Source organism: Rutidosis leptorrhynchoides, chromosome 2, assembly GCF_046630445.1.
Source record: "Rutidosis leptorrhynchoides isolate AG116_Rl617_1_P2 chromosome 2, CSIRO_AGI_Rlap_v1, whole genome shotgun sequence".
In the NCBI taxonomy this organism is placed as follows: domain Eukaryota; kingdom Viridiplantae; phylum Streptophyta; class Magnoliopsida; order Asterales; family Asteraceae; genus Rutidosis; species Rutidosis leptorrhynchoides.
In genome coordinates this window covers 511,090,612-511,099,118 of record NC_092334.1, presented here as the reverse complement: position 1 = coordinate 511,099,118, position 8,507 = coordinate 511,090,612, and the positions used below count along the sequence as shown (strand labels likewise).

The 8,507-nt window shown below is 33.0% G+C and overlaps 1 long non-coding RNA gene across 8 annotated transcripts; it reads left to right on the top strand.

Annotated features, from left to right (window-relative positions):
• The first annotated feature begins 403 nt into the window (after positions 1-403).
• On the top strand, positions 404-3,379 carry LOC139892826 (uncharacterized). Of its 8 annotated transcripts, XR_011774255.1 has the most exons (6): positions 404-736; positions 908-995; positions 1,334-1,619; positions 1,990-2,318; positions 2,502-2,600; positions 3,084-3,379. It is a non-coding gene; the product is annotated as an uncharacterized lncRNA (long non-coding RNA). The 8 variants fall into 8 exon arrangements; XR_011774254.1 differs by lacking the exon at positions 908-995; XR_011774252.1 differs by having other exon boundaries at positions 908-1,619.
• The last annotated feature ends 5,128 nt before the right edge of the window (positions 3,380-8,507 follow it).

Below are 8,507 nucleotides of genomic sequence, written 5' to 3'. Positions count from 1 at the left end.
CATACACGTTAATTCTCAGTTAAATTTTTAAAAGTCGACAACTCCATAGCGAAACACGGAGATGCACATATATTGTTAATTTTAAATAACATTCAAATCTTTCACGGGTTATACCTTTTAGTTTGACTCGAGTTGCGCTTCAACGACAATATCGTTAGCCACAAAAATTTTTTACAAACTAAACGCAATAAAATACATTGAAAACCGAACCCCGACGTAAAGTGAGGACTTGAAAACTAGTTATTATTACATTACATTACAATTACATTACAATTAGAATCGGGTACATCTCCTTTACTGTAGACTCCAATTTTTTATTCAAAAAGGGTATTTTTGTAATTTTCATTCACCCTATTTATTTGCATCCCATCTCCTCCTCACCAGAAGCTTCTGGTCCATCTGCTCTTCTAACCCTAACTTCCAAATCAGTGTGTGTCTATCTATCTGGCGTTTTTTACTCCGTTGTCACCTTAGTATCTTGAAGTCTCTCGCCCCTTCCATTTGTTACTTACAGTTCCTAAAGTCTTCTCCATGCTGCAACTCAGAGCAACTCCAGTAGATTGTACAACCGCTGCTTTTACTAATTCCTCCTTCACCACCAACAGCGACCACCACCGTCGCCGCTACCACCAACGTCACCGCCACCGCCACCGCCGTTAACACCACCGCCAGGACTACTCAACATCACAAACCAACGACGGCGGCAATCAATTGCGTACTCCAAAAGGAGATCCAGGTACGTTTTTCCTTTATCTTTTTTCGTTTTTGGGTGGAATTGGAGTTTGATTTTACGGTTTTCGTTTTGAATTCGACTAGGGTCATAAGCTGTTTTATCTTTTGTTAAATACATATATACTGACTCTTCCCTATTTTGACATACCTAAAAGTCTAAAATCTTCTAACACAGAAAGGCGTAAGCTTTTTGATTGATAAATCGAAGTTGGAACAATTCGGTTCGGTTGAGTGTTTGAACGTATTAGCGGTGAATTTTGAGGGTATGTTTTCGATTTGTAAACCCTAAATTTATCCACTAATCTCGGTTAGAACAACTACCACTCTTTACCAAAATTTTGATTAATATTTTGTTAATCAAGCATTCAGATGATAATTTGTAAAAATCAAGACTTTTAGATGATAGTCGATAAAAATAGACCTTTTATCACACAGAGTTTGTAAAACGAGTTAGTACTGTACTACTTTTTACTCAAATTTTGATAATTATCACATTAAGTATGTAGTTGGTTTCGGGTACTTTTGAGGAACTATATTATGTCTTTTTCGGTTACAATATGGGAAATGAAATGCTGTGACTTTGGACTTGCTGTTCCTATAGCTTGAGGAAATACTTGAAGAACTTAGTTACAAAACCTGCTCGAATTCCAGCGGAGAAGGCGATTAGGCTCCCTCATTCGTTAGCCCGGATCAAGTCAGAAGAGTTTGTTAAGTGTTATCCTAACTTTAATTGATAAACATTAGCTTCATTCCTCTCTGATTATCCTACTTAAACACCTAATGATCACGTTGACATTGTTGTACGTATATATCAAGTTATCAACAAAGAGTTAAACAATTTAATGTAGTTCTGAGGGATGAGAAGCCTTTTGGTGACGTCAGGGCAGGTATCGAATCAATCTTTTCTGCATATATATATATAATATACACATTTCTATATAATATACACATTTTGTTTATTGTTATAGTCAGTAGCTATGTATATATATATATATATATATATATATATATATATATATATATATATATACACACACACACACACACACACACACACACATATACTTGATGCATTGTATTTATTTTTATTTCTGATGTTAAAAGTGCATATATATATTTGTGTTGTGATTAAAATCGATTCATTTTATAGATAATGATAATATGTTCTTTAAATTTGTGGATGTGTTTTGTGATTTTTTTTTGATGGTTTCAACAAAAGTTCACTTAACTGCTGTTTTATTTCTTTATGTTGGCAAGTCTTATTTAGAAAGGTATCATGGTGACTGTTATGAAATGGTATTGGGCTCATTTGCTTTGCTATACATTAATCCATGAAAGGAATTACTCTGTTTCATGTAATTTTTGCCTTCCCTTTGTGCAGGCTACTTTCTCTTATATTAGTGTTAAGTTTTAGTTAATTAACTAAAACTAACATTACACTATACATTATCAGATGAAGATATCCTTGCAATCGCTAACCGTTTTGCCTTCATTTTGTTTACAAAATTATCGCCGTTTCATTGTTGTACTAACTGCACTGATGGTGTGACGCTGCCCAAAGGTTCGGTTGGGTGATGGTATGATTGGTACATTTTCCTTCGAATTTTCTCATTATATGTTAATTTCTATTTCTATTATTGATTGCTAACCAAGTTTAGTAACAATTACGCGATCAAGATGATATAGGTTCTTATAATAACATATGCACGTTATAATAACATCCTTGCGTTTTTTCTGATCAATGTTATCATTTATTCAAATTCTTGCAGTTTGTGTTTTCAGCTTCTAAAGGCCAGTCATAGATTGAGGATTGTTGTAGGAGTTTAGTTGTGGGTTGAAGGTTTCTTCTCTTTTACGGAAATATGGAGGTTTGTTATCTATTGTCACTGATTGTTGCCTTTGGTTTGTTTAGTGCATTTGTAGAGTATAGTTAAAAAAAGGTTTCTGTATTTTTGAAACTTTGTATTTAGTGCATTTAAGATTAATTTGATAAAGTGATTAATCTTATACCATCCAATTTAATTCGAGGTTAATCCAAACTCGATATTGACAGTCAATGGGCGAGGTATCTCACTACTTTAGTGGAAGACCGAGGCTTGGTTTGCTAAACAATATGCTTTTTCAAGTTAGGTTTTAGTTATTTAGTTTTTATAAGGAAATGTTTGAGTTGCAACTGAATTACGTTAGCCTACTTTTTGCTCCTATTATAGATTAAATGATTTTTTCCTATTTGTGTTTAGTTATATTTATAAGCTATACATTATTAGGTTATTTTTTTCTATGATCTTTTCTATATTATTATACTTTATGTTCTATGTTCTATTAATGCCCCATACCTTTTATTTTAACAGATGTAACTTTAATGCTACTGTGTTTTACAAGCTGAAGTGCAAAAAGAGTGCGCACACATCTTGCAGTACATGGTATTTGGAAACGACACGTATGCAGGACAACATCTGGATGCAAATGGAATCATCACGAGTTCACGATTGAGACAAATTATGGAAATGTTAATACTTCAGGCAAAACGCATATGTTTGTTGTTGGCATCTACATGTCAAATTCGCCAATTTCAATTAAAACACTTTTTCATTAGCATACACAATAAACTATTGGTATTTCAAATAGTTATAAATCTTTTATGGTATTGATAGAAGATGGACTTTCGGGCAGCGCGCTGACCTATTTGCTTGTTAAACAACATTGCACTTTTTGCTACAGTATTATTTATAAATTTTTCTTTCTTCAGAAAGTTGGATAACCACACTGCTTCCCACTTGACTACGTTCTTTATGTCTAATACTACACAACTTTAATTTTAAGAGTTCTCTAATGACCGCACTTACCCGCTTAGAGCTGTTATTTAAAAACAATTCATGCATAAAATAGTACAGTACATAATTGTGCAGTTGGTTGATTAAGGGTTGTTTTTGACTTTTTGTTACTGAAAATAGGTTGTTATCTATATTGTGCAAGCAAATGCGTCTTTGAAATTCAAAGGTGGTCGTCAGAAAATTCCGTAAATTTTATAGATTTTTTTTTTTTTTTTGAAAGGCAAGTAAGATTTCCATTAACAAGAAGAAAATAATACAAATGGAGTTATGGAGTGCCACACATTTTATGGGACATCCAAGCAAAACAAAACTATAATACAAAGCATGTTGCAAAGAGAGCAACCACTAATATGAGGCTAACCGAAACTACTCTAAAGATGTTGAACGACCACGATGAGTTGAGGTATACATTTGGATTGGTTAGCCAAGTGAGCCAATCTAGTTTCACGCCTTTTACTCTTGGAAAAAGCCACTCGAAAGATTTAATTTGTAGCTCATTAATAAGCATCGGGGAGTTCCAACTTTTGCCATTGAAAATCAAATTTTATAGATTCACTATTTTTTTATATAATATCTCAAATTAGCCTCCATCTTTTCTCTGGCCTCTACCTAATTGTTTTACACATATAAAAGCGTATTGTGAAATGATATAAAAAATAGAAGTTTTCTAATGACAACCCTTAGGGTTGTCATTAAGAGAAAAATGGTGCATAAAAGACTTATACAATTTATTAATTAGGGGTGGTTATTTGCAGGAAGTGAGCGGTTATCTTCTATGTACAAACAAAAGAAGCGTGTCTGAATCTCTTAAAGACAGCCCTAAGGGCTGTCGTTAGAAAATTTCTAAAAAATATAATGAATCCATCAAAATTAAATTTAGAGATATCATCTCCTTTTCAATAAACACTGTAGCATACCATCAATTTTTTTCAAATTATTTATGTATCTAAACAATATTAGTCATCACCGGCCTCTCTCTCTCTCTCTCTCTCTCTCTCTCTCTCTCTCTCTCTCTCTCTCTCTCTCTCTCTCTCTCTCTCTCTCTCTCGTGGTAATTTATATTTTTCCCCCAAAAATGCAAGCTGTAAAGTGTTATCTATGAGGAGTAATTATTTGTATTTTTATGAGTATAGTTTGGATATTGTTTAGTTTTTTTTTTCGGCGAAAATAACAAAAACTCATATAGAAACGAGGTCGTTTTCCAAAGGAAAACACCCTCAACAAAGAATACAAATAAATGGGAGTAAACGCGGGAGCTCGCACCTAGAAATCAACTCACTAAACGAGAACTATCTATAAACAAGTCTCTCATAACAACCCGATAAACCTAAAACAAAATAACCAAAACTAATCAGAATACAACATGAACATAACAGGAGACTAACCAAATGAGCAAATGAAATCAACAAACGGAAAAAAGAAACGAGAGGAACACAATCAATCAACCTCTAGGTCCCGCTCTTTTCAACTTACCATTAATCGTCTTTTTCAACTATTGTTTAGTTACTATAGATAATGTTTAATTATGAAGTAGTGAAAATGAGTTATATAGAACCAAAGAGTTCAAGAAAGGTTTAACACGGAGTAGCACAATCTTTTGATGGAAACTTTAGATTTCCACTATCTAGTCAAAAAAAACTATCTAGTCAAAAATATACAATTTCAATTATTTTTTTTTTATAATAATTTATTATATATACAATACTCCGTACAATATATATAGAGAGGGGAGGATCAAGAGAAAAGTAGCAAGTTAAAGAAAAGGGGGAATAATTTGTTATTTATTTTTTGAAATGTTTATATACAAACATTAATATCATGTGAAAATATAAATATTTAAAAAGACACTTTGTGAAAATTTTTATTATTTTGGCGAGAAAACGCACGAAGAAATACATATAACATTCATCGTGATGAATGTTATTCATCGAGCGTTTGTTTTAGGGTTTAAAAATTAGTGTTTTGAAATTATGGTTCAGAAAGTAGGGTTTAAAAATTAAGGTTTATGATTTAGATTGAGCTTTTAAGACGAACGTTTTAGAGATTAGGGTTTTGGGTTTAGGAACCTAAACCCGTAACCTCAAACTCTAAATTGGGCTAAATTTTGAAAAAAAAAAAAATCACAAAAGATGAAAAAAAACGTTTGAAGAATAACATTAGGGACTAAACCCAAAGCACTCAACCCTAAACTCTAAACTCTAAATCTGGCTAGATTTTGGGAAAAAAAATTCACATAAGATGAAGGAAAAAAACGCTCGAAGAATAACATTCATCACAATGAATGTTATCAAGAGTAACATTTATCGATGAATGTTATTTCTTCGCGCGTTTTCTGGTCAAAATAATAACATTTATCACAAAGCGTCTTTTTTAAATATTCTTATTTTCACCTAATCTTAATGTTTGTGAAAAACAATTAAAAAAAAAAAAATTACCTCACCCCACATGGTCGCTTCCCCATTGATCCCTCCACACACACACACACACACACACACACACACACACACACACACACACACACACATACATACATACATATACATACATACATACATACATATACATACATACATACATACATACATACATACATACATATATATATATATATATATATATATATATATATATATATAACTATTTAGACATATTCCCCCATGTAAGATTCTTACCAATCTTTGGTCGGACCATTGTCCTATTCTTCTATGTAATGAAGCTCTTGACTACGGACCTACGTCTTTTAAATTATTTCACTCTTAGTTTGACATAGATGGATTAAAAAAACTGTTGTTGACACATGGAATGATCAAGCATAGTTCGAACTCGCTGATGCGCTTCAAGGATAAATTAAAACATGTTAAGAATGCTTTGAAACTTTGGAGTGAAATATAAAATTTGCTGCTGATTGTAACAAACCGACGTTAAACAACAAGATTAAAGAGATTGCTCTTCTTATTGATTCAGCCCCTATATACTCTTCGTTAGTGATTGATCGTGCTACTACCCTTAAAGAGTTCGTGAGTATCGAATCTGTTGAATGTTAATAACCTCATCTCTATTCTTTATTGTTTCTTTGTGGTTTCGAGTTAAGGATCAACATTCATAAATATTCTTTTTACTGTGTTGGGGTTCCACAACATGTGGTATCCCGATTTACATCAGATTTCTGGTGCGACGTGGCATGTTTACCCTATCGTTTTCTTAGGATTCCGGTGAGCAATATGTACCGTGTGAAAAGTTGGTCATACATCATTGATAAGACTAAAAAACGTGTAACGACCCGGCTTTTTCGACTTGCTTTTGTGCTTTGTGCTTTCACGAAACTGCGTATATGTGCGTACTGAGCTAGCTTATGCTATGGGATCTTATTTAATGATTAATTACTTTCATTAATATCTTACAACGTGCTATTAAGTGTGTAATCACTTAACTTGATCCTCGAAAGCTTTTACGACCGTTAATGTCACTTAACGTTTGAAACGAGCTATGTACTTGGTACACGTTTAACTTTGGTCATAATCGGAATATTATGACTACGTAATACTAATTGTTATTTTATAATAACAATTACTTGGGTTTTTGGATGCTTAATTACGCTTATTAATTTACTTATGCTTACTAGTTAGTCTTGTTGGACTTTCTACCTTGTTGGACTTTAGCCCACCCTACACTAGTTAGTGGACCATTTAATTAGCCCAATTATAAGTAACTAGTGACCCATTAATATGTAAGACAAATGCCCATTTATTAGAGGGAACATGCTAGCATTTTTGTCAAGTATTATCCTTAATGTTGCATGGGATCCTAACATAAGCACCAACTTTAGACAACCATTAACCAAAAAGCAAAAGTTTGTCCCCCCTTGTCCCCCTTGAAAATCACGGCCACACCACCACCATCCCACTATAAATACCAAGCCAACCTCACCTATTTTACACTTGATCTCATTCACAATTTACACACACTTACTCTCTAATTCTCTCTCTAGTCTTTCTCACTCTAAAAAGTGTAAGTTTTAAACTTTCTTCTTCTTCTTCTTCTCTTATCATTTTCGACATCATCATCATCATCATTTTATGGATCTAACTTTTAGCTTTTGATCTTGTTATATCTTAAAGATTCAAACTTGGGTTTGAATCCTTCAAGAACATGGAAGATTCAAGCTTTCTAGCTTTGAATCTTCACTTATTTCGTAGATCTAAATTTTTTTAGCTTTAATCTTGTTATTTTGTTATAAAGATTCAAACTTGTGTTTGAAATCTTCATGTATCTTAAAGATCCAAGCTTTATGCTTCAAGATCTTCAAGAACACTACAGATCCAAGCTTTTTAGCTTAGGGTTTCATTATTATGTTAAAGGTCTTAGCTTTTTAGCTTATGGTCTCATTACTTTTATTATTTTGTTAAAGATCTTAGCTTTCTAGCTTATGGTCTCATTAATCTTGTAAAGATCCAAGCTTTCTAGCTTAGGATTTTCTTAATACTTGAGATCTAAGTTATTATTGTAGATCTCACTTACTTGGAACCTTTTTGTGTTTGTTGTGATGATAAAGATCAAGTCTTCATCATCACATATGATATAGATGCATGAACTTGTGTAAAATGGACAAAGGTTGAAGCTTTATTGGATTTATGCAATAAAGAGGCAATCCTGATGTTCAAAACTTGTAGAATGATAGATTTTACTCTTAGTTGTGTGTTGATGGTTGAACCTTGGTCAAAGTGATGCTAAAACATCAAAGAGTTGTACACTTGAAGCTTACAAGCATCAAGGATGAGAACCGTGATGAGCATCAAGCACCAAGAACCTCACCGGAGCACTTGTTTTCTGTTTCTCGGGGTCTGATCAGACTCCTGGGCTTCTGGAAAACTCATTTTTAGATATTTCATTTCGAGTAGATGACTTTTCGTTTAGGCCTCGACTTAATCCGATATAGGGTTT